The sequence below is a fragment of the Panthera pardus genome, unplaced genomic scaffold, assembly GCF_024362965.1.
Source record: "Panthera pardus isolate Hobbes unplaced genomic scaffold, ASM2436296v1 HiC_scaffold_21, whole genome shotgun sequence".
Taxonomy (NCBI): Eukaryota; Metazoa; Chordata; class Mammalia; order Carnivora; family Felidae; genus Panthera; species Panthera pardus.
Genome location: NW_026526777.1, coordinates 6,271,247 through 6,296,195, shown reverse-complemented (window position 1 = coordinate 6,296,195; position 24,949 = coordinate 6,271,247). Strand labels below are relative to the sequence as shown.

At 47.9% G+C, this 24,949-nt stretch overlaps 1 protein-coding gene across 6 annotated transcripts in view; it reads right to left on the bottom strand.

The window, feature by feature from the left end:
- Positions 1–24,949, bottom strand: part of LOC109276660 (carboxyl-terminal PDZ ligand of neuronal nitric oxide synthase protein) — a 285,556-nt gene that overhangs the window by 238,491 nt on the left and 22,116 nt on the right. Inside the window, exon 1 of one of the 6 annotated variants that reach the window (XM_019465761.2) lies at positions 13,823–13,844. The exons of the other annotated variants lie outside the window; for them this stretch is intronic. The gene's annotated coding sequence lies outside the window, so the exon portion shown is untranslated. Of the gene's footprint in view, positions 1–13,822; positions 13,845–24,949 lie in introns of those variants that run through there. 6 annotated transcript variants of the gene reach the window in all.

The window sequence follows — 24,949 nt, the reverse complement described above, 5'->3', positions numbered from 1 at the left end:
TCTCACAGGAGAAAAATCTTATTATGCTTCAAAATCCAGAAGCACTAAAAGATAAATTTAACTATATAAAAGCATATAAACTATATGAAACTATAGCAGAAACAATTCGATAACCATTAATTTTTTTCCAGTACCTTATTATAGTTACATAGAGGTGTGCCCTTATTCTTAGGACAGGGATCTTTAGTATTTAGTGAGAAAGAGTCATAATTTCTACAACAGACTTTTAAGTGGAGCAGCAGTACTGTGTAAAAAAGGAGATGTAACAAATACGGCAAAATTATTAAATACCGGTGAACTTAGATAGAGTTTAGAGGTTCACTGCACTGGCCATTCAACTTTTTAATTTTTCAAACACGAAAAGTTGCATGCAGTTGGGTGGAGGTGGGAGGCACAGAACACCATAAAGAGTCAAAAAACAAATGACAAAGTAGAAGAGATATTTGCAACTGATCTCAAAGGACTTGTGTCCCTAATAGGCAGTGAGCTTCCAAATCTTAAGAAGAAGACCAAAACTCTGATAGAAAAATGGCAGAAGATCTTAACACTTTCCTGAAAATAAATGCTGGTGGCCCTTCTACAAAGTAAAGGGTGCTCAATCCCACTCAAAATAGATGCAAGTTAAAACTATACAGGGATACGATTTCTCACATATGAGATTAACTCAACTCCATGCTTCATGACACTGTTGGCCGGGGTATGGAATGTTAAATGGTATCATCTCTGTGGAGAGAAGCCTTGGCGAAACCTATCAAAAATGCATATGCATTTCCCCTTTGGCCCAGGAACTCCCCCTTCTAGGAATCTATCCCCAAAGCAAAAAAATAGCAAAACTGTTTTAAAAGATTTTTGCCTAAGGAAATACATTGTGACACAATTTTTAACAGCAAAAGACTAAAAATGATCTAACAGTCAATACGGAAGGAGTTGACAAATCATGTTCATCAGGATACAATGCCATACAGCTGTATGGAAGGAAGAAAAAAAAGGAAAACGAAGAGGAGGAAAGAAAAGAAAACGAAGAAGAGCTCCATACGCTTACGTGGTTTCCAGGATATATTGTTAGGTGAACAAAAACGATATGGAGAAAACAAGGTTAACATCACCCGTAATGGAACAAACCAACTTCGTGTACCTCCCAATAGGACGCACCATGAAGGATAGAACATCACTTCTGCAGCATTCCTGTCCCAAATGGTAACCCTAAATCTAATCATCAGGAAACATGAGTCAAACCCCACATAAGGGACACCTGCAAGTTGAGCTGTAGTCTTCAAAAATGTCAAGGTCATAAAAGAACAACTGAAGAACTATTCCAGATTAAAGAAGACTAGAGAGGCAGAACATACCATACCATCCAGGACTAGATCCTGACCGTAAAAAAAAATTATTTTAGTGGCAATTAATGGTAAAATCTGTAGACAATGTGTGTGTGGATGGATGGATGGATGGGTGGGTGGGAGGGAAGGAAGGAGAAGCAAGGTGAGGAATAAATTGCAATTCTTCCTTCTGTATTTGCAACTCTTCTGTTTGAAATTCAAAGAAAAAAAACCAACATGGCAAATGGTAAATAGAGTATGTTCCCTTTTCTGTTGGGATTTAGGGAAGAGATGGACACATACACACAGATGAACAACGCAGGGGCTGGGACACCACCTCCCCGATCAACAAAGTGCGTATAACTTTTGACTCCCCCAAAACTTACCTACTAATAGCCTACTACCGACCAAAGCCTTACCAGTAATAGTCAATTAACATATGTTTTGTATGTTTGGTTTTACGTAGTATATTCTTACACTATGTGCAATAGTGAGCTAAAGAAAATCTTAGGATAAAATACATTTACAGTAATGAATTCTATTTACCAACACCCACATCATCTAATTGGACCCGCGGTTCAAATCCGTGTTGTTCAAGGGCCAGCTTTATCTCACATACATTTACATCTGCAAAAGAGAAACACCAAAAAGTGTGTTATCCAAAAACTAATAATGTTGTTTACATACAGGATGAGAAGAGACCCAGGGCAGATGGTGAACATCTCAGAATACAACATGTGAACAGCTGTGAATCTGTAGTCCTAGGTTATTCAAAAATTTCACGTAAAAATTTGAAACAAGTTGGAGATACAATCTGTAAGGAAAATCAGTATTTCACAGGCCTTCAGAACACAGTATTTGGACAATACTTGATGACAATAAATACTTGATAGAATAGATTCTAAGGACAAAGAACTGCAATGAAATCTTCAACTTTATTCAGTATTAATAGTAGCAATATGGGTATTTGGGGGGAGAAAGTATTCTGTATATTATAAGACAACATTGTGAGGAACCAAGATTTTTCAATAAAAAAAAAATACACAAGTATAAAATTAAAGAAATTAAAAAATCTGTAACATTCATTAAAATAGGAAATGGCAGTATAAATTTTTCAAAACTATAGGTTTCCTCATTTTAACGATGAAAAGGCCTAGAAGCAAGCAGTGAGTACCCCCAACACCCAAACTATAGTCTCTAAAATCCTTTTCTATGAAAACAGGTCTCCTTGAAGTCGAGGCTGCTTCCAGGTCTGGGTTGGGAAATGTACAGACCCAGCCAGGAAATAGATCAGCCTAGGATATCTCCACGAGCCACAAAGCAGGGAGGCCGTAAAAACTAATGGGAAAATTGTTTTTTTGTAATGAATGGGGTCATGTCAAAAGGACACTAGAGTGGAAGAATCATCCCTCTCAAAACAGGACACAGCAGGAGCATCAAAATGAGTCATGGCTGTAAAAGTAGTGAAACACACTGAATAGATCATGATATAGGTGTTCAGGAGTCCCCCAAAATTCCAGAGTGGAAGGACATTCCCCCAGACAACTGAACCAGTTTTTTCAAAGTCTCATCACAGGGGTAAAATAAAGGAGGCAGGGGGTCTACTTTTGCCAATAGTCCAGAGTCCTAACCACCCAGTGCAATGTATATACCTGCATTCGGATCCTCGTCCCAACAAACCAAGTATAATTTGAAGACAATTGGAGGAAATTGAAAGGACCAGTACAGGGATTTTGTTGCTAACTTTTGTAGGTGTGTAAGAGAAGTCCCCATTTTTATGCAGATTCATATTCAAGGATAGAGTGGTGAAACGTGATCTCATGACTTTACCTTAAAAGATTTCAACAAAATAATGGAAGAAGGTTGTAGATAAAGCAGATGTGGCAAAATCTTAAAAGCAATTAAATCAAGGTAATGAGTATTCAGAGGCTCATTATATTACCCTCTCTACTTTTGTGTATAATTTTTTCAAAATAAAATGTCTTAAAACAGACTTCCCAAAGACCTACTACATACATAGCGCAATGTGACCTTGGATTCTGGAGGGTTTGCTAGTCTTCCCAAAAATTCAATTTAAGATTTATGGACAACCTGTATGGAATAAAAATTAAAAGAGTAATTCTCATTTTCTTACATGCCCACCAGATAGTTTAGTACACTTTCTAGCATCAGGATTCCTAAGCACCATTGAAAGTTCAGAGCACAGTTTCTGGACACTTATTCCATCATCAGAAGGCAATTTTAGGGGCGCCTGGGTGGCTCAGTCGGTTAAGTAGCTGACTCTGGATTTCGGCTCAGCTCATGATCTCATGGTTTGTCAGCTCAAGCCCCGCGGCAGGTTCTGCACTGAGAGGGCAGAGCCTGCTTGGGATTCTCTCCCCCTCTCTCTCTGCTCTTCCCCCACTCGTGCCCTCACTCTCAAAAATAAACTTAAAAAAAAAAAAAGACAATTTTAACAGATTACATGTCTTGCTTTACATCATTTTCATTCTGCTAATTACTGCACACGAGAAAACTGTCCATGAACAATCTTGTCATACTCAATAGGAGGTTCTCTACTTCAACATAATGACCTTAACTGTTCAGGAAGGGGTTACTCCACCCTGACTGTAAACACTGAATTGTTGCTTTATGTCTCCCACGTGGGGACATTATCTGAACGATTATCCCACATCCCTTAACAGGAAAGGGTTCCACTTTCTGAGCAGGTACAGACAATAACAGAAAACTCCTTCCTCTTTAGTAATAACAATAAAAATTACTAACTTTCGCTGTTATTTTTATTTTCATTTTTTATAGCAGATCCACTTCATACATGGCAGGCACCTCATAACCTCCAGTTTACAAATGCACCCACTGGGGAGCCTGGGTGGCTCAGCTGGTTGGGGGTCTGACTCTCGATTTCAGCTCAGGTCAAGATCCCAGGTCAGGGACTCGAGCCCCGCGTCGGGTTCCGCGCTGAGCATAGAGCCTGCTTGGGATTCTCTTTCTCTCTACCTCTACGCATCTCCCCTCCTTATGCTCTCTCTAAAAAAAAAAAAAAAAAAAAAAAAAAATTTAAATAAAAAAAATGCAACCACCGAGACGCTCAGATTTTTCCCCCAAAGTCATACAGCTAATAAAGGGCTAAGCCAGCGTCCTCCTCTGTAAAAGGGAGGAGGCGCACCTGTCACCACCAGCTGCACCATTCCGAGCCCATCACCAGGCCTCAGTTTCCTCACTGGCAATATGAGGAAGCTGGACCACAGACGCCCTCAAACTGTGATTAGTCTACCCCTTTTCAAACACAGTTTCGTAAATGGAAAAAATCCTCAAGTTCCAAGTCCTTTGGCAGAAAGGCATCTCGCTATACCCCAACACGGCTCCACAGGGATCCTTTGTCTTAACTCCGCAGGAGGAATTCTGCCCTGGAGATGCGGGTAAATAGAAAATTACAGAGCAGGGAGCCTTTTGAGAACGTGTACCCGAGAGAGAGGAACTCGGGGATTAGAGAACAGAAGCATCAACACTTCTCCGAGAGCCGGAGGAGACAGACAGACCCGGGAGGAGACAGACAGACGGCAGAGGAAAGAGACAGACTGCGGAGGAGTGTGGTGGGCAGATAAAGGAACTGGGGGGAGGGGGGCCAAGGAGGGGGGCGGTCTACAAGGAAACTGTGCAGAAGCACATGTTAAAAAGTACGAGGGGGGCGGGAGGACCTGAAAGGATTCTCCCCTCCTCTCCTGCACCAGATCCCCAATCTTTCCCTTGTTTCCCCACTCAAGGAGCATCACAACTGCACAAATGTCCCCCCCCCTTTGAAGGAACTGCCAACTTGCATAACAATTCCTCAGTCTGTACTCCCTTAAAGCTGCCTTTCACTTTTTCACTGGGCTGAACATGCGCAAAATCACTTCTGTTTCTTTCGGACAGATCCCCAGAAGCAGGAGCTATTTGGCAAAAGGGTAGGAAAATGTTGAAATATCTACATACAGGTGCACATACACACATGTATACAATCAAGCTGTGTTTTTTTCTTTTTCTTTTTTTTTTCCTTTTTGTTTTTTGAGAGACAGAGTGTGAGCAGGGGAGGGTCAGCGAGAGAGGGAGACACAGAATCTGAAGCAGGCTCCAAGCTGTCAGCACAGAGCCCGATGTGGGACTCAGGCTCAGGAACCGCGAGATCATGACCTGAGCCGAAGGCGGACACTTACCCGACTGAGCCACCCAGGCGCCCCTAATCAAGCTGCTTTCTCAAGGTTGTACCAACTGATGCTCCTACCGGCAGCAGAGGAGACCTTCTATTATTCGTGGACTAGGATCACATTTGTCACCTCGGCCCGTACACCGGCTTATCAGCATGCCCACTGCCTCCGCGATGCCCTCCGTCTCCCATCCAACAAGCCCAGGACCCCCAGCGTATTTCCCTCTCCGAGACTTCAGAGGGCCACTCAGGGCAATTTCCAAATGGCTCCGCAAATCCCCTCACCAACGAGAACACCCTTCCCTACCCTCCCATACCCACAAAGACAAGACAGAGATTCCTTAGCCCTGGCTGTTAAGTGCCCCGGAATCCAAGCGAAACCCACAGCTGCAGAACAGAGTAGGGGGACTCACGTACTTCTTGTGCGTGTATAATTTTGTTACATTTTTTTATCTGAATTCCAGGATAGTTCCCACACCGTGTTATATTAGTTTCAGGTGTATCACGCAGGGACTTAACACTTCTATACATTACTCAGTGATCATCGTATGTGTCCTCTTAATCCCCATCACTTATTTCATCTATTTTTTTAATTATTATTATTATTCTCAAGTTACTTAACACACAGCATAGCCTGGGCTTCAGGAGTGGAACCCGGTGTTACATACGGCACCCAGTGCTCATCCCAACAAGTGCCCTCCTTAAGGCCCATCGCCCATTTAGTCCATGCTGCCACCCCCTTATTTCCTGTGCTTTTTAACTTAAAAAGTCACACAAGTAGTTCCTGCTAAGGCTGACTTAACCCTCTTCACGTTGCCAATTTTTAAATAAAAAATGAACAGCAGCAGTATAAGTTCTTTGCTTATTTTTTGCCATTTGGTGTTTTGTTTTGGTTTTTGGCTTTTCTGAGAATGTGGAGTAAACCCAGCGACGTCAGCTCTATGTAAACAGAAGCTGAAACGCAGGGACATCCCCATACGGTCCTCGGGGACGTGCGGGCACCCAGGCGCGCTGTCTGCGGAGCAAATCCCTCCCTATTACTCAGACAGCACATCGCCTGTGTCGGGCACTGAGCCCAGACCCCATTTCCAAACTGGAGGAAGGTGAAAACCTCTCTGGAATGACCTCCTAATACCTCTCCCTGCCTTCCCTCAGGGGCTAGTGAAATAGCTTCCCTCCCCCACCCCTTCATGGACTCCAAACAGACCCTCTTCTGGTTAGGACAGTGAAATGGTCCAGTTTCTAGATTTTTCTTTAAAAGGAGAATATGAAAAAAAATTTTTTTTAAATAAATAAATAAATAAAAGGGGCGCCTGGGTGGCTCAGTCGGTTAAGCGGCCGACTTCAGCTCAGGTCACGATCTCACGGTCCGTGGGTTCGAGCCCCGCGTCGGGCTCTGGGCTGATGGCTCAGAGCCTGGAGCCTGCTTCCGATTCTGTGTCTCCCTCTCTCTGCCCCTCCCCCGTTCATGTTCTGTCTCTCTCTGTCTCAAAAATAAATAAAACGTTAAAAAAAAAATTAAGAAAAAAATAAAAATAAAAATAAACAGAGAATATGATGTGAGGGTTCAGAAGTTACTATCCCTACCTCCCAAAATACCCATGACAACATATTACCAGGCAGCTTTAAAGAGACTGGTCGGTCACATCATCAAGACAAGGGGCTCCTATGTTGGGGTCCGAGGAATCCCCGTGAACTTTCTCACAGGCTCCATGGACCCCCTGAAATGAGATGCTAGGTTCAATTCACGAGCAGTTTTCGGAAGAGAGAGGCCAAAGAGCTCATTAGATTTCCACGGGGTCCGTGACTCAAAGGAACCAAGCGTCCACCGGGTGTGGAGTTCTGACTCATCCCCAGTGAACCCACACTCGCCCCCACCTCTCGCACAGCCCTGGATACGCAGCACGTGTTCAGGACGTACGGAGCAAATCCAAAAATATCAAGTGACTCCTCAGAAACCAGTGGTTACACAGAAGGGCTCTACAAATACTGATCAATCACGCAGGAAACACTGGAGGCCAAGGACGGTTTGGGTTTTTGGGGTGTTTTTTTTAAATGAAGAGTTGACGGAATATCAGCCAGGCACAGTGCCCACTAAGCAACTGTCATTGATGAAATAGCTCATTCTTTTGATCTCTATCTTCTCCTAACACCACTGGGAAGAGGGGCCCTAGGATGTGCCAGGGCCTGGAAGGCAGAACAACGTTCACGGGCTCATGTCTGGCGAGAAAGTGGAAACCAGTGTGGAGTATGTGGGCTTGTCCCCCCTCGGATGGGTCTCTCAGGCTCCCAGGAGGCTGTGAAAACGCCTCCTGTGTTCACGTGTACAAGCACACATACATGTGTATGCACATACGTGCCAGGCCAGGCAGCTTTATCTGCACAGGACCTTCCCAGAGGGCGGGAAGGGTGCAGCCCCAGCAGCTGTCCTGGGAGAGCCTACAGGGGTCTCCCCGTAGCGGCCCGACAAGGTGCATTCGGGACACCAGCCCCTCTTTTGATTCCAGGAGCACAAGGGCACACTTGTTCACCGATGGGTTCGACGACCTGTCTGAAAGGCCAGGAGGGAGGAGGCCAGCAGTCCTGACCTGGAGGGCGACTGGGGCTCCGTGGGGCTCGGGGTCCTGAGCTGCCAGGGCCCACGATGTGTCCGTGGGCTTTCCCACGTTCCCTTCCCTTCCCCTCAAACAAGAAAGATGAGAGCACTAGGTTGCACGAGTTCATACCCCCGTGTCTAGAGAAGGAGAAATCTCATGATGAATTACCTGGCAAGAATTCATCAGTTTAAAAAAAAAAAAATAGCTACCAAGAAGTTGGCACTGAAGCATCAGACACGGGCTGAGATCCATTTAAACAGGAGCAAGTAAATCCACACACGCATCTCGTCGCTACTGGCCGAGACCGATCCGATAAAGACGGGAGCCATGTGTGGAGAAGGGCAGTATCTGGACAGACAGCCGATGCAAACAGAGCAAAATGCACAAAATGAGCTCCTATCCCCGGGAAACCGAAGCCAGCATATTCTGATTAGATAATGCCCCCAAAATGGATTAATGCTGTCCACACGGGCACTTTCAACGCCTGTCCTCCTCCCTGGCACTGTGGTCTATAGATCGGCAAGAAGCTGCAGGAGAGCTCGAGAAACTTAGAAATGAAATGGGTTTCACTGTGATGCAGGCACTGGAACGAAGGCTGCCCCTCGTTTCCAAAGCTGATGAAATACACGCTTAACCCGCAAAGAAACTACGGGTCTATGTGGGAACATGAAGACTTCTGAGACACCCACCTGTCCCGGATCAGCAACCAAGTCAACAAATCAGAATGCTAACGTGGTCAAATCACAAACTATGCCTGCCCTCTGCCTGCCTGGTTGACTTTTTCCCACCTGTCACCTCTGGGACACAAATTCTTTTTTTTAATGCTTTTATTTATTTTTGAAGAGAGAGAGAGAAACAGAGCGCAAGCAAAGGAGGGTCAGAGAGAGAGAGAGAGGGAGACACAGAATCCGAAGCAGGCTCCAGGCTCTGAGCTGTCAGCACAGAGCCCCACACGGGGCTCGAACCCACAAACCGTGAGACCGTGACCTGAGCCAAAGTCGGACACTCAACCGACTGAGCCAGTGAGGTGCCCCAAGACACAAATATTGTTTAAAGAAACCCTAGAGCTTCTAGTCACCCCTAACTAGAATGGATTTTGAGGTGAAAATACTATGAACTGATCGATCTTATTAAGCTACCAGCTCACCCAAGAACTTTCTAAGCTGTAGCTGGCGGAAATACAGGCCTCAACAATGCCCAAGGGAGAAAGGTTTGCCCTCTCGGGGACACGGCACACGAGAACAGACATCCCACGGGTCAGGGTTAGCTGTTGACGCAAATTCACTGGGCCGCAGCCTATTCCGGAAACTCGGACAGATGATGCAGTCAACTCCCACAAGGCATCAAAAAGCGGTCAACCTCCAAGGCGATCAGCACACTACAGTCCGAGAGTCACAACTACAGTGGGAGATAGTGACACGGGAGCCCGCGCACGGAGGTGAGCCCTCACCCAGCCTCCGGAGAAGGGGACGGTGGCTATGTCAGCAGGCCGCACGCTGGAAGCTGGGGCTGCTTGCGGAAGGCTGCAAGATCTCAAAGGGAAGCACCCCTGAAGCCAAGGAACAGGGTACACCCAGCCGCGGCGGCCTGAACAGCCTTTGGATAAAAGCCACTTCAGCTTCGGGATCCTCTCCACACAGCCGCCCACTTGCGTATCCGACGCCCGGCCACCAGAGCAAATGCCCACTATTTGCCTCCTGTGACGATGTAACCAACTGGCAATCCCGGGAATAAGGCAGTTTCCTACCAGTCCATTCTTCATGGACGGACCTCACTCAGGACACAACTGGGAAAACGGACCCTCTGCGTGCTTTCTTTCCTCCCCGTTTCCCTCCCGAATCCAAGGATTTCTACGAGTTGCTCTATCAGCCTCTGAAGCACCCTCAGCCTCTCCGCTCCGTGGGTCTCAGACTGGAGTCTGTGCACAAGTCACCTGGGGATCTTGATAAAATGCAGACTCGACTCCGTGGGTCCCGGACAGGACCTGAGAGTCCGTGTTTCTAACAAGATCTCCAGGGACATAGAGGCCAGCTCTGCAAACCACACCCTGAGAGAAGCAAAGCTCCTACCATCCCAAAGAACTCCTAGATAATTCATCTTCCTTGGGCCTCTTCTCCGAAACCTACAACAGTCACCTCCCCCACCAGGCGGCCCAGACTCCCAACATTTGAGATTCTTATCATAGACAGAACGGAGGCCCACAGAGATAAAGGAATCTGCCCCACATCACACAACTAGAAAGTCATTATTTGAACTCAGAAAGGGACCAGGTTTAGTCCCAGCAACCTGCTGTATGTACGTCCTCAACGCACTCACTCAGCACCATCTGACATCGGCCTGTGTTTCGTTTGTATGGCTGTTTGTTATTCTCCCTCTTCCCACGTCCCCAACACCCAGGCCAGTTTGCAAAGCTCCAAAGGAGCAAGGATCATGTTTGTCTTGTTCGTCGCTAGATCTCCGGTACATAGAAAAATCCCCAGCTCATAGGGGACACTTGAAAATATCTGTCGCGTGAACAAAAGCAAACGAAACAAATTGCTTTTTCTTCCAAAAGGAGACAGAGCGAGAATCTCGGCCGTTCTGGGACCTGCAGAAGGGTCCTCAGTTTCAGCCACGGAGAAGCCTCTCAGGGCACCGTGGCATGGGTTCAGACCAGATACAGACGAACACGACAGAAGCCACCACCCACCCTGGCAAGAGCTCCCAACTTAGTCACGGGGAAATGCCACAGACACACAAGACTTAAGCATACTTCGGAAAAAGTATGACGGGCGCCTGGGTGGCTCAGTCAGTTGAGCATCTGACTCAGGTCATGATCTCACGGTTCATGACTTCGAGTCCCACATCCGGCTCCTCACTGACAGTGTGGAGCCTGCTTGGGATTCTCTCTCTTCCTCTCTCTGTCCCTCCCTGCTCTCTCTCTCTCGCTCTCAAAATAAATAAACTTAGGAGGAAGGAAAGAAAGAAAGAAAAGAAAAGAAAAGAGAAGGGAAGGGAAGGGAAGGGAAGGGAAGAGAAGAGAAGAGAAGAGAAGAGAAGAGAAGAGAAGAGAAGAAAAGAAAAGAAAAGAAAAGAAAAGAAGAGAAAAGAAAAGAAAAGAACGAGTACAAATATAACCAAGTCCAAATAGGACACAACATTCTGAGCGCACGGGTCCAGGTGGGACCAGTAGGATTCACATTAGAGCTGGTAAATCAGGGAGGGCTGCAGGAGGAGGGGTTGGGCTAGCAAGGCAGGTGATGCACCCAATTTTCCAAATTAATTTTCAAACAGGATACTTGACCAAATGATTGTTTTTTGTGGCTTCTTTTTTCACAGCTTCTTGGCTAAGATACAGTCCCCAGTCATTCTACCCAACACTCATCTAGGCGTTGCTGTGAAAGTGTCCTGGAGATGTGATTAAGGTCTGCAATCCTCCTTAAGGAGGTTACTCTAGATCATCTGGATAAGCCTGATGCAAGCAGTTGAAAGGCCTTAGGAGGACAGCTGCCGCCCGTGCCCAAGAGCTCCAGCCTCAGAGCCGGCCCTGTGCATGTGGGACGTGCCCACCTGCCCCTTACAGTAAAGCTTTTCACACGCCTTTCCAACCGGCCCATTTCTCGGGTTGAACCCTGGCTGATACTCCTGCAAAGCGGGGTGATCTTGCCCCGCAGGAGAGCAAACGTGGCCTCTTCCAGCCCTGGGTGGTGGGGGCTCATGATGGAAGTTCCTTCCATTCATACTAAGTACTGCCTGAAGTGCCTCAACGTCTGGCACATAAAACTGAGATTACAGAGGGGTCGAGGAAACCCCATTTGCCACCCCACCACTTGAAACATTCTCCCACTGACTTATGTTTTTCTGCATAAGCTCTAGGTTTTCAAGCTGCCTGTGACAGCATTGTCTTCAGAATAAGTCATAATAAGTCAAAGAATAAAAGAAAATAAAACAGATTTGTAACTCTCCCGCCTTGGAAGGGCACGCGAGAGCAACCAGGGGCAGGAGCTCTACTGTGGCTGCCTCTCCACGGGGGGGGAGGATGGGCAGGAGGGAGGAGACGCCTTGGCAGCCTCAGCCCCAAGCACGTTCCACCGTGGGGGCGACAGGACTCCACAGGGCCACCCGACGCACCTTTGGACGCTTGAGTCATAGACGTCCCGCGAGCTAAGCCGCAGACTGCCTCCGTCCTGCTGCGACAACCCTTGGTTCCAACAGGAACCAAGACTACCCACACCCTACCTGCTGCCAGCCTCCAGCTCCATCCCCCACCCCCCCAAGGCCACGGACAGGAGAGGCAACAACTCCCTCTCGCCCCCATTTCCGGGCACCCGGAACGCATACTTGTGATCCTGTCGCAACCTGCCTTCTTCAGGGACCCCCATGCCCCCCACCTCCCAACCGGACACCCCCAGTAGGACACGCTGTCCAGACAGCGGAAAAAGCCACCAGCACTCAAGTGAGACACAAGGGAGGGGCCACGTCACCTTCGGAAGGCTACTTCCTCTCTCTGAACGCGAGCATCTCTTTGCTGGAGATCAGAGCAGCTCGCCCTGCAGAGTTGCTAGGAAGAACATAAATACTCTATGTAAAAAGCGGCTGTTTCGTCCGGGACGTGCTTACGGAGCTCACATACGCAGCACACGATACACGCACGCCTGTATTTAAGGGAGTTCTCAGGGGAAACAACGTAACCGAAGTCGTGAAAACCCAAGCAGACACACGCATCCTTTTCCGAGAAGTGACGGCTTCATCATGCCATCCATCCAGCCACCTGTCGGGTGTCCGTCTTTAAAAGGTGTGCACGCGTCAGACCATCCTGGGTGGCAAGCTCTGACAAGTCAGGACCCGAGAGTCCAATTATGTTCCCGACGGTGCAGAGCACGGGCCCAGAAAGTTCCTGACTGACCCAAGAGCTGGACGGGCCCTTCCGAGAGCCACAGGTCTGATCTCGTCAACTTGTTCAGAGATAAAAGAATTAGCCCAAAGGCGTTGAAAGAAGTGGCCGTTGGGGCGCCTGGGTGGCTCAGTCGGTTAAGCGGCCGACTTCGGCTCAGGTCATGATCTCGCAGTCCGTGAGTTTGAGCCCCACATCAGGCTCTGTGCTGACAGCTCGGAGCCTGGAGCCTGCTTCAGATTCTGTGTCTCCATCTCTCTCTCTGCCCCTCCCACACTCCTGCTCTCTCTCTCTCTCTCTCTCTCTCAAAATTAAATAAAAAAAAACATTAAAAAAAAGAAAGAAGTGGCCATTGGGGCACCCGGGATGGATCTAACAGTTGAGCATCCAACTTCAGCTCAGACCATGATCTCACAATTCATGAGGTCAAACCCCACATCAGACTCTGTGCTGACAGTGCAAAGCCCACTTAGGACCCTCTGCCCCAATCTCTCCCCCCACCCTCCTTCTCCCCTCCCCACCCCCCGCCTCTTTCCCTCTCAAAAATAAATATTAAAGGGACACCTGGCTGGCTCAGTCGGTTAAGCATCCAACCTAGGCTCAGGTCATGATCTCGCGGTTCGTGAGTTCGAGCCCCGCGTCGGGCTCTGTGCTGACAGCCCGGAGGCTGCTTTGAATTCTGTCTCCCTCTCTCTGCCCCTCCCCTGCTCATGCTCTCTCAAAAACAAACATTAATTTTTTTATTAATAAACAATAAAAAAAAAAAAAACAGACAAAACCCAGTGACAAAGGAACTGGAACCCAGAGCCGCCTTGCAAGCTCAGTATGCTAGGAACCGGGATGCTCTTACCCCGAGAGGACAACGCAAGCCCTTACTCCAAGGCTTTCGCCAGCTTCCGCAGATGCCGTGAGGTCCCTCGGTGGACCGTGCCAAGTGCAAACTTTAAAGCACAGCAAGTACAGAGACGCAACTTGTTCCTAGCCCGTCAGAAAGGCAGGCAGGCTGGTGACAAGGAGGCAGCTCCGAGAAGTGTGACTACAGACAGATGGTGGCGGTGAGCTGGAAAATCTAGAACCGCACTGAACACCACTAAAAATAATAGGGATCCCAGAGTAAACCAGGGGCCTGGTGTAGTCGTACAACGGGAGGGAGCCCCGGCCTCCAGCGCGAGGCAGCCGGCAACAAAACGCGTCTCCCGTAAATTGCTACTAACTCTCATTGCCATTGACCTCCACCCCGGTAACGAGGCTGCGGGGACTACGGCGTGGAAGGCCCACAGCGATCCCCCCAGGCCACCTCCTCCCCTGCCCCCAGCCACGCCTGAGTCATCTCGAAACACTCCGCACGACGGGGCAGTCTCGGAGCTCCACATCAACCGAGGGAATGCAGCAGCTTCCGAAGAAGCCTCTTCCATTTTTGGCTGGGACCGCGCTCCTTACGTTTGGCAGACATCTACCCCTGCTGACATCATCCGTCGGGAAAGCCTCCGACAGCAACTTTTCCGGCAACCAAGTCACGCTGTTGACGTTACTTCCTCCCGATGCCATTTAAGACCCTGGGATCGTTTTCACACATTTTGGGTCTCTGCATCTTAGACCTGTCCTACTGGTTTTGAGACGAGAGCGCCAGGACCCTTGAAGAGAGAGACCAGTTCTCCGGGAGGGATCTTGTCTCTTCCAAAAAATGAGACCTGTCGCAGGTCAACGAGCGCCACGGTCAGAGGTGGTCAGCAGACGCGGCCCCGGTCACGCCTGGGTCACCAGAGACCAAGGACAGGGAACGTGGGAAGTTCACTGCCAATCTAGACCCGCTACTCTGAGCAACCCCTCTTCTCCAGTGGCTCCCACGTTCTCTCCCGCACACTCTCTGTTCTCTCCCGCAGACCCACCAGGCAAGTTCCCACTCCGCGACGTTTAGTGGTCACTCGCGCCTTTTGACTAAAACGCTCGAGTCCTGGCTAACCTCAGAGAAGCCCCCTGACCGGCCGACAGCAGCAGCCCAGTCATATGCTCAAGACATCCTGTGTCACATTACCCAGTTTCACTTCCTTCAAACCACTCATCATCGCCCAAAAATATCTCGCTTACTCTGTCTCACCCCACGAGTTGTAAGTGGTTTAAAGACGGGAGAGCGAGTCTGTCTCGTTCACAACTACATCCCCAGTGCCTGGAAAGTACTCAGCATAGAGCGGATGCTCGGGGGGGGGCGGGGGGATCTGTTAATTGAATGAATGCCAGTGAATGATTTAATGGGGAGACAGCAGGCCCTGGGATCAGACCCACCTGGGTTCAAACGCCGGCTCGGCTCTTTATTAGTGCCGTGACCTCGAGAAAGTCACCTTATCCAAGATCACGCAGCTGGTAGGGTTTCAAGATGTATGCCGCGGGGTGTGGATGAAAATTAAGTTTTAGGATTTTTAAGTATCAGGACTCCAGCTTCTAAACATGCCTGACAGACACTAAGTCGTAAGAGGACATTAGTGGTAACCTTGACTCATTTGATAAAGCTGGTGGTGGTGGCAGTGACGGTGACAGCAGTAGCCTACGCCGTAATAATGACAGGCCATTGGCACCTCAAGATAGCATCTGTTACCATTTTCAACTTCTGCTAAAAGAAGGAGGCAGCATGACAAAGTGGCACTGTCATGGTCAGAAGACCCTGACTGGAGTCTCCAACTTGACAAGGCATTCCATCACCGATAACAGCAGGTGCAAAGAACAAACGAGACGCTAGATTTACGTGAAGCACTTTCTAAACTCGAAGGCACAACATTTATGAGTATTATCAATATTAAAAATGTTCTCGTCCCCAGTTTAACATTCCTCACACCCTGGGAGGCAGCGCTCACTTCCTCGGGCAGGTTAAGAGTTATCTGGCTACGGGCGCCTGGGTGGCTCAGTCGGTTAAGTGTCCGACTTCGACTCAGGTCACGATCTCGCGGTCCGTGAGTTCGAGCCCCGCGTCGGGGTCTGGGCTGATGGCTCGGAGCCTGGAGCCTGCTTCAGATTCTGTGTCTCCCTCTCTCTCTGTTCCTCCCCCATTCATGCTCTATCTCTGTCTCAAAAATAAATAAACGTTAAAAAAAAAAAAAGTTATCTGGCTAGTGAACGTACACTCGGACAACCACAGTGGTGTGTGAATTATTCAGGGCAAAACCTCGCTCTAAACAGCACAGTGCAGGCTCAAAGAATGCAGTCACCCCTCATCACCTGGGGAAACAACAGGTAGCAGTTAGCTTCTCGGAGAAGAGGAAAGCATCGAGTACAGGGCAGTGGAGGTCCAGAGACTCAGGTTCGAATCCCAGCTATCCCATAACCGGCCGAGTGATGCTGGGAGGTCACAGACCATCTCTAGGTGCCTAGCGTTTCAAAGGCCCTTAAGTATTTGCAAACAGAGCAATGGGCCCTTTTCCATCAAAGAGACTATAGCCTCTTTGGCTGGAGGTGGTGAGGAGAGAAGACAGAGCCAGGTTACAAGAGAATCATCATCCACACCGGCAAGCTGTCTGACGAATGGTCTTCCAGGGAGCGAACTTGGGTTGCTCCCTCAGCAATCACGGGCCTCGGGGTCTTGGTGGGAGGCTAAACCACTGAATCAAAACCAGAACAAACTCCAGTCCCTCCAGGACTGTCCCTCTCATGTACGAGGATGGAAAATCAAGTTTAATAGAGACTTCCCATTTGACAACACTTTTCAGAAATTCACCTCCTCGGAGCCACATTTATGCGAATTCTTCTTTTGTTGAAGGCTTTACCATCGAAAACCTTATACACAAAAGTAGAGCGAGAGCACAAATGAACCAACTCCCAGGAACTCTTCACCAGCTTCGGTCACCCCCAGCTCAGGGCCACTCTGGTTTCATCCATACCCACCTGCTTCCTCTTTAACCCTTTATTATTTTTAATTTTTTTTAATGTTTATTTATTTTTGACACACAGAGACAAAGCATGAGTGGGGAAGAGGCACAGAGAGAGGGAGACACAGAATGTGAAGCAGGCTCCAGGCTCTGAGCTGTCAGCACAGAGCCCGATGCAGGGCTCAAACTCACAGACCGCAAGATCACGACCTGAGCCAAAGTCAGACACTCAGCCAACTGAGCCACCCAGGTGCCCCAAGCCCTTTATTTTTTTAAATTTTTTTTTAATGTTTATTTTTGAGAGAGAGAGACCGAGCATGAGCGGGGGAGGGGCAAAGAGAAAGGGAGACACAGAATCGGAAGCAGGCTCCAAGCTGTCAGCACAGAGCCCGATGCGCGGCTCGAACTCACAAACTGTGAGATCGTGACCTGGGCCAAAGTCAGATGCTTAACCGACTGAGCCACCCTGGCGTCCTTGGTGGTGTCCCCTCTAATGTTGTCTGGCACTGCTGATCACTACCTGGATCGCAGAGTTTATCAAGTATAATAACATAGTAATGATTTCATCATTCCTTCATTTCTTAGCTATACTTCTGTACAGAGAAACTCCCCTCTTCCCTACACCAGCTCTCTGGTCATCCTAAAGCACCATTTATGAAATGTTTGTGTTCATTGCTTTTTCCAGTTTTCAAAACAATGAGCTAATTTCAAAGCATCCTACAAAAGTGATGGCTTTTCATCCATATCATTATAAACTCCGGTATTTGGTCCCGTGTGATAGGTTTCAATCTACTGCAGTATCATCCCTAATGATGCTCCAGGTGTGCTCTCTTGGGCCAACGGGAGCCTCTTCAAGTTGGTTCCTGGGTCTTTTTTAATTTTTTGGTTTTCTTTTTTTACATTTATTTATTTTTGAGAGACAGACCGTGAGCAGGGGAGGGGCAGAAAGCGAGGGAGACCCAGAACCCGAAGCGGGCTCCAGGCTCCGAGCTGTCAGCACAGAGCCCGACGCGGGGCTCGAACCCACGAACCGCGAGATCATGACCTGAGCCGAAGTCGGACGCTCAACCAACTGAGCCACCCAGGCATCCCCAGATTTGAAAGCAGCCATTTCTCCAAAGAGCCCTGATCCCTTTTAATAGAAAATGGTATTTGGCAATCATGATCTGGACACCAAGAATGCTCACTGTCCTGGTTTCTTGGCCTTGCCAGTGGACAAGGCTAGAACATATTTTAATAACGAAATGCTTCATGAGTTCATACTTCACATCCAATTCAAAATCAGGACGGTAGGGATTTTACTTGACCTCATTGTTCGTATGTTAGTGTTTTCTTCCCACCGACGTAATTGTTCTCTCTATCCCACCACAAATATAAAGGGTCTCAGAACAACACCAACACCACTATCACCAGTGATATTAAAAAAAAAAAGTCTACAAAAGTCTATTTTCTGCACGTCTGGTATCTTTATGGTATGCACCACCAACAATGCACAATCACATCACTGTGTTTTATAGCCAGTTGGCAGAGTTCCTCACTTTCTCTCTGCAGGTTACGCCAACTAGCTCGACGCAGCGAGATTCACTTGGTTTTCTCAGGGATTGCTTCATTTTTAAATTGAAATAGAAAAGCATGTTAAAAATTTACACAGTTCTAACTTCAAACTAGCAAGGAATCTTCAGAGAAGACAAAGTTTTATTCCTTTTCCCTCCAGGCTGTTTCTTTTCTCCTAAGAGATTTAAAAAAAAAAAATTAAGTGGTAATTAAAGGGTTTTTTTATATTTATTTATTGAGAGAGAGAGAGAGAGCACGCGTGAGCGAGCATAAGCAGGGGAGGGGCAGAGGGAGAGGGAGACACGCACAATGTGAAACAGGCTCCGGGCTCTGAGCTGTCACAACACAGAGCCTGACACGGGGCTCGGACTCCCAAACTGTGAGATCGTGACTTGAGCTGAAGTCGGACGCTCAACCGACTGAGCCCCCCAGGCGCCCCAACATTTTAAGTTATCAGTACACCCAACATGGGGCTCAAACTTACAACCCCGCGATCGAGTCGCACGCTCCACTGACGGAGCCAGCCGGGAGCCCCCACCGTTTTTTTTTTTTAATGTAAATAAATACATACTCCCTCTCGTTTCAGATAAATTACCTTGCCCTTTTGCTCAATAGATCTGAGAGATGGCTGCATTACAGATACGCCCTGGATTCCTTTCTTCAGCTTCATGTTCTCCATCATGTGGAGCCACCATAGGTTATCCGCACAGTGCTGCTCCAGGGAAGGGCGGGCGGGTCACGGTCGGCTATTCCAGAATGAGCCACTGGGCGCCCTGGTGTTTTGTTTGTTTCTTTGTTTGTTTTAAGAGACAGTGCACATGCACGGCATGAGCAGGGGAGAGCGGCAGGGGTGGGGAGAGGGGCAGGGGTGGGGAGAGGGGCAGGGGTAGGGGAGAGGGGCAAGGGAGAGAGGGAGACAGGATCCCAAGCAGGCTTCATGCTCAGCACAGAGCCCAACGCGGGCTCGATCCCACCACCCTGGGATCATGACCTGAGCCGCCATCGAGAATCGGATGCTTAGTGGACTGAGCCACCCCGGTGCCCCCAAAGGTCTATTGTTGACCAGCCTAAGAACAGAGACCTCTGCCGCTGGGGAGATGGGAAGCATTTAGCATCAGCCCACCCGTGAAAAAGAGCCATGAGATACAAGCGCAGAATACCAGCCCCCAGTGAGAAAAGTTTCAAAAAGATACCTTTTATTGTAGCAACCAAAACTATAAGGCACTACAAGTCAATTCAATAAAAGGCAGATGAAAAATTCAAAAACTATACAATTTTATTAAAAGACATTAATGAAGATCTAAATAAAGAGATATGCCATATTCATGAACTGGAAGACTATCATAAGGATGTCCGTAATCGCCAAAATTATTCTAGAAGCTCAGTTTAACTGTGATTAAAATAAGGATCTTTAGATCAGTGTTTCCTTTACTGGTATTTTTTTTTTTTAACATTTATTTATTTTTGAGAGAGACCAAGACAGAGCTGGGGATGGGCAGAGAGAGAGGGAGACACAGAATCCCAAGCAGACTCCAGGCTCTGAGCGGTCAGCATAGAGCCGGACGCAGGACTTGAACTCACGAACTGCGAGATCGCGACCTGAGCGGGTCGGATGCTTAACCCACTGAGCCACCCAGGATCCCCTGCTGGCATGTCTTTTTGTCTTAAGTAAGCTCTATGCCCAACGTGGGGCTTGAACTCATGCCCCCAAGATCAAGAGTCACCTGCTGTGTACGGACTGAACGAGCGCACCCCTGATTTGTTTTTGGGGGGTTGAGATTTTTAAAGAACTGACTCAACTAATTCTAAAACTCTACTGAAAGAGCAAAGTCCCACGAATTATCAAGACCATAAGGTTGGGAATCATCCTACCGAATGACAAGACTTACAATTAAAACAGATGTTCCGGGGCATCTGGGTAGCTCAGTCGATTAGGTAACCGACTCAGGATTTAGGCTCAGGTCATGATCCCAGGGTCGTGGGGTGGAGCCTGCTTAGAATTCTCTCTCCCCGTTTCTCTGCCCCTCCCCTACTTGCACTTTTGCTCTCCCTCAAGATAAACATTAAAAATAATAATAAATGTTCTAAAGGAAGGAGAGACAAAGAGACCGGGAAAACAGAGCAGGAAGCCTTGAAACCAAGGTCTACATTTTACAGACACTTGATATAGGACAGCAGCGGTGGAGCAAAAGTAGTGAATAGACCGACTAACACGGTGCCAGGGAAACTGGTTATCTACATGGAGGAAAAAATAAAATTAGACTCCTATTTCAAGCCATGCATAAAAATAAATTCTAGAGCTAAATGTGAAAGGCAAAGCTTATAAAACTTAAAGCTATAGAATGGCACCATTATGATCTCCGAGTACAGAGAATTTTTTTAAAAGACAAAGCATATGTGAAAAGGAAAAGATCAATACATTTTATATTAAAATATAAATCTTTCATACATCAAAAGATACCACAAGGATGGTGAGATGACAAGCCAGCGTAGGAAAAGAGAGTTGTAACACGCATAACCGAGCTCAGCACGGAGATAAAAGTTCTACAAGTCAAGAAGGCAAACTCTGAAGACTCCGTTGAAAAACAGACAAGAGATAGGAGCATACACCTCATGCGAAAAAAAAAAAAAAGACGAAACAGAAGAACTGATGCTGACTGGTGACGAAGGAAATGCAAATTCTGAAAGCTAGCTCACATCCAGCATATTTGGCCAAAAAAAAAAAAAAAAAAAAGTTAAGGCTAAGGAAACCAAGCGTGAGCATGGGTGTGAGGCAACTCACAAGTACACGCTGCGTATCAATTCACCTCCCTCCAGCAATCTTAACGGTATTTCACAAGGCGGAGAGCTGTGTGATCTTGCATAAGTCACCAAACTTATCCAAGACGGAGCTTCAACCGGTAAAAAGTCAAGAAGGAACAGATGACCTCAAACAACACAAGAATGTGCCACGTGTCCATGTCTGCCTCTGGCCAGGTTCAGGTTCAGGACAGGCCCAGGGCATGCCTGCAGAATCAAGTCAGGTGCTCAGTGGCTATTAAGCCATCCATCCATCAACAAGACCGCTTATGGTTAGCCCTAACAAGCACAATTAGGGACTGGTTCTCTAACTCTGTTTTATGGGTTTTGTGGGCTCCAGGGGAAGAATAAATCAAGCATGAGTTTACCAAGTCTGGCCCAGCACACACCGCCAACGTTTAAATGAGACCAAGAGTCTCCAAAAGGATCAGAGAACACCCTCCCCACGCCAAGCCAGCTGCTGTCCCGGGGGGAGATTACCGTCAACGGAATCACGAGCATGAGGGAGAAGGACCGAGGGACTCCACGCATGTTTATGAGACCGTCAGGGCCGCCCCATCAGAGAGTCAAGTCCATTTTCAGGGGGAGGCAAGGGTACGCCAAGGCCTTCTCCCCATCCCTAGGGGTAACAACTCAGCCCCATCCCTCAGCCGAGAGCTGAACGAACACGCTGCCACGAGCAGAAGTCCCTCGGTCGATACGCACGAGGACGTAACAGACTTTGAGGAAGGCTCCAGAGCAGCACTTTAACACCTGCCGAGTTCTCAGTCACAGAATCACCAGAATGCAGAAAGGAACTTCACGGTCCATCTTCCCGGTCACAATCAGCCCAGACAAGTCCTAGAGGACAGAAGTTGTATCGTGGCCCCGTTAGTACTGCCCAGCTTTTGGGTACAGCTGCGTTTTTCAAGAATGCCCACAGCAGGTTCACCACTAACCTATATGGAGCCTAAGGGAGAGACAAAATGCCTAACGCGAACCTGGCGTCCCCACGTGGAAAAACACTACTCACGCCTGCTGCCTGGGCAATCCTGAAAAGTCCACAGAATCGGCCACCTCTGCATGATGCCCCATCTAGACCACACGACCCTCGCAGGCAGTCCGATCTCGTTCAAAGTCATCGCCCTAAAACCCAGCGCTGTGCCAGACTTGCCGGAACACTCAGCAAGTACTTACTGGTTGCAGTCACGAAACTACCTTCCGTGATCCTCTACTCTCAGCACGTTCCCACTTGTCCTCTGCTGGGGCGCCAGGTTGGGGGATATTTTTTTTTTTCAGAACCAGCTCCGAGAGATGGCCAGGCAATATGGCAGGGGCTCTGGCGTCCCAGCTCCACTGGGAACGGCCTTTCACTAGCCGAGGGAGGGAAAACGCTTGGAGGCTAGGACCTACTTTTCCAACCTATAAGAGGAAATAACTGTCACAAAGAACCTCCATATCAAATACAGTAATTTAAGAGGTTGAGAAACTGCAGAAGCAAGCAGGCGGGGTGAGGGAGGAAGAAGCTGGGGCACCCGGCTGGCTCAGTCAACGGCACGTGCAACTCTTGATCTTGGTTGAGCCCCACATTGGATATAGAGAATTCTTTAAATTTTTTTTAATGTTCATTTATTTCTGAGACAGAGCATGAGTGGGGGAGGGGCAGAGAGAGAGAGGGAGACACAGAATAAGAAGCAGGCTCCAGGCTCCGAGCTGTCAGCACAGAGCCCAATGCAGGGCTTGAACTCACAGACTGCGAGATCATGACCTGAGCCGAAGTCGGATGCTCAACCGACTGAGCCACCCAGGCATCCCACTTTTTTTTTAATTTTTTTAACTGTTTATTTTCAAGAGACAGAGAGAGAGAGAGCATGAGTGGGGGAGAGGGGCAGAGAGAGAGAGAATCCGAAGCAGGTTCCAGGCTCCGAGGTGTCAGCACAGAGCCTGACTTGGGACTTGAACTCGAACTCACGAGCTGTGAGATCATGACCTGAGCCGAAGTCAGATGCTTAACTGACTGAGCCACCCAGGTGCCCGAGAATTCTTTAAAAAAATTTAAGTAAAGAGGGGTGCCTGGATGGCTCAGTCGGTTAAGCATCTGACTCCTGGTATCAGTTCAGGCCACGATCTCGTAGTTGTGGGATTGAGCCCCGCATCGGACTCTACGCTGAGCACCGAGCCTGCTTAGGCTTTTTTTTTTCCCTCCCTCTCCTTCTACCCCTCCCCTGCTGTCACGCTATCTCAAAATTAACGTTTAAAACAAAAAAAAGCAGCTACTGAACTTGCCTTTCCAAGAAGTCACTTCTTCTCTCTGATGGCAAAACACACTTTTCCTGTGGTCATCCCTTATTTACGGTGACTATCACAGTATGGTGGTTATGAGGGCTGGTGCCCAGGAGCATAGGAGAGGGACTCGCATTCAAATCCTCTCGAACATTTCATCCAGGAAGTTTTGCCCTACTGCACCTTCTAAGGATCTGTGGATTTAGGGCTCAACAATGCACGGAATTTGAGTATTTTTTTCCACCTATTAGTTTTATTTCTCCAGATTCTGCCCATAATACATACAGAAATCATATACCAGGCACTGGGGACACAAATGTGACTTATGATCTCCTTGGCCAAAGAAACAAGTCAACCATTAGGAGAGAATCTGTGGAGATGAATCAATGTCAATTCATTAAATCATCAGTCGTCAACTATTGTGCAATGGGTAGCACAGAGCTTTCAGAGAAACATTTCCTTTTCTTGGAAATGTCCACAAACACCAGATTTATCACTGGTGGAGTGAAAAGTTCAGTGGGACGAGGTCAGGCCCTCAGGTTCTGTTCTTGATTCTGCCATAGGAAAGCAGAGATACCGTGGATGAAATCCTCGGCTCTGCCCCTCAATTATTCCACACAAACCCCCAATTATATGTGCCTCTATTTTAAGAAAACCTACTAACTGAAACACTGAACTTCTTAAAACAAGAGATTGAATACCCTTCAATTTACTCTACAAAAGGCCTCTTCACTTGACAATACTCTGTTTACCCTTTACGCAGCAGGGAGGCCAGGGTCTGGGAGATGGGATGCGGCACACAAGAGCTCTGGAAGCCTGCGGAGCCAACCCTAGCCTTGGAGCAACGGCCTTGACCTTGTCACTTTCATCCTTTTGTACTCTGTCCCCTCGCCCGTAAAATACCAGAGCTGACTCAGAACCTAAATCTTACATGACCCCGGGGGTCCCTTCCCACACGAACGCTCAGAGGCTCTTGTATCCTTCCCGTTTCTTCTACAGACCATCCCCCCTTTCCTGGTGAAGTCACATCCCAGTTACCTAATGTCCACATCCTGGCAGACGGATCAATTCGAGCAAACAGCCAGAACACAACAGGACTGCGCGTGGTGCTCACCACGTCCCCGGGTGGGGAGGTGCCTGCTCTCTGAGGCGTGGGAGGTGGGAACTCGTGTTCTTTCTTCCCTTAACTGTTCATCAATATGCTGCTCAAGCATAACTACCCTTAAGCAGCATTTATTTGTTACTTGTCCTATGTCCTCAAATATTTACACCTTTGGCTACTCCGTGGGGAGGAAAAGCCCTTTGAACAATCTCAGCAGTGTGGCCTATTGTAGGGGAAACAAAAAGGTGGCATCCCGGTTTGGGGAAAATGGCAGCAATGGTGACCGTATTTTTTGGGCCCTCCGCGATCCTTAAAAACAGAGCAACTACGTAGCAGAATTAAAACCTCATGGATGAAAACTCAACTCCAACAGGGCCAACAGAAGACCACTTGCTGAAGACCA